The sequence below is a fragment of the Elephantulus edwardii genome, unplaced genomic scaffold, assembly GCF_000299155.1.
Source record: "Elephantulus edwardii isolate Elephantulus edwardi_28Jun2011 unplaced genomic scaffold, EleEdw1.0 scaffold00353, whole genome shotgun sequence".
NCBI lineage: Eukaryota > Metazoa > Chordata > Mammalia > Macroscelidea > Macroscelididae > Elephantulus > Elephantulus edwardii.
In genome coordinates this window covers 1,139,334-1,144,428 of record NW_006400103.1, presented here as the reverse complement: position 1 = coordinate 1,144,428, position 5,095 = coordinate 1,139,334, and the positions used below count along the sequence as shown (strand labels likewise).

General features: G+C 41.9%; 1 pseudogene; it reads left to right on the top strand.

The window, feature by feature from the left end:
* The first annotated feature begins 736 nt into the window (after window positions 1-736).
* LOC102850434 lies at window positions 737-1,903 on the top strand (annotated as a pseudogene).
* The last annotated feature ends 3,192 nt before the right edge of the window (window positions 1,904-5,095 follow it).

The following is a 5,095-nucleotide window of genomic DNA, read 5'->3' as shown; positions in this document are numbered from 1 at the left end:
CAGAATTCTATCATTCTATCTCCAGCTTCATTTCTGTCACCAAGTCCGTGTTTTCCAACTGCTAATCTTTCTTCTCTGTTCCCAGCTTTTACATTCCAGTCACCCGTTATTATTAATGCATCTTGATTTTATGTTTGATTAATTTCTGATTGCAAAAACTGTAGAAATCTATTTCCTCCATTCGGCTCTAGTTGTTGGTGCATGTATTTGAATGGATTCACTAGACTTCCTTTTATGTATATGGATATTATCCTGTTACAACACTGTACTTCAAGATGGATCTACAAAGGATTTGTTTTTAAAATTTTAAAAAATTATTTCATCCTGCTTTATTTACAAAGTTTGTATACATTGTTTTTCACACTGGATCTTTCCTATCTCATTCACTCTCTTCCACCTATCAAATTGTGTGACCCTAAGATTAACCCCCCACGCATTAGCAGACGCCTGAACACATGACCCTAAGAGCCGCCCCCAGTTGCGAGGTGGAGCGAGCGTGGCTGGCTGCAGCGTGGTATATGTGCTGTTGAAACGAGCGTGAGACTGTAAATCTTAATAGGAGTAAAGTATCTCACCTTTTTCTGGCAAACTGGCTGCAGTGTGAGCGGCTTCTCCTTGTCCTCATACCCAGCGGTGGGCCCTCGTGCAGAGCCTTATCGAATTGCCTGCCAGTCAGCGTGCTTCAGGGGAGCTTGGAACAGTCTTCTGGTTTGCAGTGCATACCCCCGGGGGGAAAATGGTTGAACCTGATCGCCCAGGAAAACTCTTCATTGGAGGGCTCAATACAGAAACAAATGAGAAAGCCCTGGAAGCTGTATTTGGCGAATTGTAGAAGTGCTTTTGATGTAGATCGAGAAACCAACAAATCAAGAGGATTTGCTTTTGTCACCTTTGAAAGCCTGGCGGATGCCAAAGATGGAGCCAGAGATATGAATGGAAAGTCTTTGGATGGAAAGGCTATCAAAGTGGAACAAGCCACTAAACCAGTATTTGAAAGTGGTAGGCGTGGCCCTCCTCCACCTCTAAGAAGCAGAGGTCCTCCAAGAGGTCTTCGAGGTGGAAGAGGAGGAAGTGGAGGAACCAGGGGACCCCCTTCACGTGGAGATGACATGGATGATGGTGGCTATTCTATGAACTTTAACATGAGTTCTTCTCGGGGACCACTGCCAGTGAAAAGGGGACCACCACCACGAAGTGGAGGGCCGCCTCCTAAAAGATCAGCCCCTTCAGGGCCAGTTCGAAGCAGCAGTGTGGAATGGGTGGTAGAGCACCTATATCACGTGGAAGAGATAGTTATGGAGGTCCACCAAGAAGGGAACCCTTACCTTCACATAGGGATGTTTATTTGTCCCCAAGAGATGATGGGTATTCTACTAAAGATAGTTATTCAAGCAGAGATTACCCAAATTCTAGGGATACAAGAGATTATGCACCACCACCACCAAGAGATTATACATATTGTGATTATGGTCATTCCAGTTCACGCGATGATTATCCATCCAGAGGCTATAGTGATAGAGATGGCTATGGTCGTGATCGCGATTATTCAGATCATCCAAGTGGAGGCTCCTACAGAGATTTCTATGAGAGTTATGGTAACTCACGTAGTGCTCCACCTACACGAGGGCCCCCGCCATCTTACGGTGGAAGCAGTCGCTATGATGATTACAGCAGCTCACGAGACGGATATGGTGGAAGTGGAGACAGTTACTCAAGTACCCGAAGTGATCTCTACTCAAGTAGCCGTGATCAGGTTGGCAGACAAGAACGAGGACTTCCTCCTATGGAAAGGGGGTACCCTCCTCCACGTGATTCCTACAGCAGTTCAAGTCGCGGAGCACCAAGAGGTGGTGGCCGCGGAGGAAGCCGATCTGATAGAGGGGGAGGCAGAAGCAGATACTAAAACCAAACAAAACTTCTGACCAAAATCCTTGTTCAGTGAAACAAACAAAAAGTGGAATCTATTCTGTCCTAACTATCCAAGGACAATTGAAAGGAAAAAATTTTGTTACTTTTTAAAATTTCCTGTTAAGTTCTCCGTAATTTTTATGTTCTTGTGAGGAAAAACAGTAAACATGTTTAATTTTATTTGCTTTTATGACTTTGCTTTCAACATACAAATGTTAAATGTGTCAGACTTGTGTACTAGAGTTGTAATTCTCTTTTAACTGTTCCTGAAGGCCACTATCTATTTGATTAACCCCAATAGATGAGGCAAGCAGTACTAAGATTTTTCATGGACATCTAGCCATCTAAAATGGACAGATAATTTATTCTGCCTATATAAACAAGCTAGATGGGTAATATGAAAGGGTGGTTGAGTGTGCTACTCTTTAAGATATTAGGGTGTCTTCAGACTGAAATCTCAGTGTGAAAAACCTGAGAACAGATGCTTAGGTAAGGAAAATGCTGTTCACTCAGTAAAGCGAAAAAAGCACATAGATAATGCTGGCCATATACTGCCTTTCTGACATTTCCTTAGGAATCTGCAAGAGCCTCCCCTTCCCCTTCCCCCAATAAGACCATTTAAGTGTGTGTTAACTACAGAATACTAAATAAGTTTGGCAAAAAAAAAAAAAAATTAACCCCTGTCCATCCTCATCCCTCTGCTCACATCCTCCCCCACTTGGATCCTCATAGAAACTATTTTTTTAACTATGAAAGCAATCCCATTTTCCCTCACCCTTTTGTCTCTAGTATAGTAAATCGTATGATCTTCAGGTTCAAAATGTCCCATGCCAATCCATCTCATTTTGTCAATACCTAGTATGTCAATATATATGCCTTTTATTTCTTTCTTAACAATATCCAATTTTCCTACATTCATGATTTTCACATTCCACATTCCAGTCAGTAATATCTGTCTGAAACTGTTCTCCACCTTTCAATTTCCATATTTGAGGGCTCAGCCTCAGTTGCCATATCTGCTAGTCTACTCAAAGTGTGCTCTATTGTGCATAGGGTTTTTGAAGGCCTGTTATTTCAGAAGTGGATGACCAATCCTTCTTTCTAGTCTGTCTTAATTTGAATGCCCAGATTTAGAATAGTATCTGACAGACAAGCATTTTACATAAAGAACAGAGGAAAGACATTTCCTGATTATAGAAAAAAACTAATAAAGTCAGTGTTGCTCCCCTCGCTTGGCACGTGTGTCTTGACTCATCCCTTTCCCTGCTCTACCAGCATCCCGTTCCACTGTCACCTACCCCATTCAACACCTCTATCCCCCATCCAGCCTTTGATATGATGGCTTAAGTCTCAAGCCTTACATGCTTCCAAATGCCTCATACTGCTGCCAGTCTCTTATGCTGTGACCAGTGTCTCTTGAATTCAGAAGTCTCTAAGTCCAAATTCCAGGTACTAGTATTAGGGAAGGATTCTAGCTCAGACAGTTCTGAAGAAAAGTTTTTTTGCCTTGAACTTCTTGCAGTTTAGTGCCTCTTCTCTTCCATTTGCAGCATGCTACAGTCATAGTAGGATAATTTTTCAGGAGAGGATGATGTGTCCTCTAGATGTGGTATATAAGCAGCCTGAGGGCCCAAAACGATTTAAACACTCAGGTCCTTCCCGCTGGACTTCTGGAGTTGTGGGTGTACCTGTGTTGAATATGGGGAATAGCTATAGCATTTTATAGAATTTCTCCCTATCACTACGGACTTCAGCATAGATTACATCTCAGCATCAAGAAACAAAAATTCTCGCCACTGGGCCAATTGGAAATATGATGGATGGAGAAAAGATTGAAGCTGCCAATGATTTAATTTTAATTGGATCCAAAATAAACAGCCTTGGCACCAGCAGTCAAAAAATCAAAAGACCTGTTGAACTGAGAAAATTTGCTGTTAGGGATCTTTTCAAAGTGCTAAAGAGCAATGATTTCAGTTTAAAGACTAACGTCCACCCGATCTAAGCTATGGTCTTTTCAAATACTTGCTAGGCATCTGAAAGTTGGACTAAGGCTAAGGATGACATAAGACTAGATAGCATTTAGTTGTAGTGTTGCAGAATAGTATTGACTATCCCACAAACTGCTAAGAGAGCAGATATGTCTTGGAGAAAATGAAATCATGTTATTGAAAGGCAAAGATGGTGAATATCTCACATAGTTTGGACCTGTTCTTAGGAGGGGCTAGTCCTTGGAAAAAGCATGCTTGAAAGGGTGAAGGGTCAGAGAAAGTGAGGAAGACATCAACAAGATGGATTTACACAGAGACTGTAGCAATACTTGCGAGTAAGTATATCAGAGATGAGGATGGCATGGGATAGGGCAAAGCCAGATTCATTGTTCATAGGGTTGCTATGAATTGTCTTTAACTCGACAGCACCTAACAATGACAGCAATCATTTCTGGATCATTTTTTCATACCTCTTTTTCAAAGTGCCCTGATTTCATGTTCAACTCTAACATCAGGCTGAAGCTAGTCTGAATTCAGCTCAGACCATCCCATGACTTGACTAATTGTGAGATCACTTCCCCAGTAAATCTTTGATACAAGAATTCCAGTTTGGATTTACATCTAGGGACTTGATTTCAATAATTAAAATAAAACTAGAACAAAACTGTATACCAGAAATACTTGACATTGCTTTGGATATAGTTACTAATGAAACTCTGGGTTCTGCTCTTCTGGGGAAGAGGTAAGAACTTATTTTAAGAGGAATAACAGCATTGCATTAGTCCTTTTGAAAATGTGTGATTTACTTCCATATATTATTTGCATGCTAAGTGTTTGATGGTTGTTGTTACTGTTATGTGCCATCGAGTCACGTGCGACTCATAGCGACCCTATGTACAACAACCCTAAACCTTGCTCTATCCTGTGCCAATCTCACTGCCTCTGACACATCCATCTGGATTACCCCAGTCACTGAATCAATCCACCTCATAGAGGGTCTTCCCCTCCTGCGCTGTCCCTCCAATCTGCCCAGCATGATGCCCCTTTCCAAAGACCTGTCTCTCCTTACAACATGTCCAAAGTATGTCAGGCGAAGCCCCAGAATCCTTGCCTCCAAGGAGCAACCTGGTTTAACCCTCTCTAGGATGAATCTATTTGTTTTCTTGGCAGTCCATGGTACATTTAGTACTCTTCTCCAG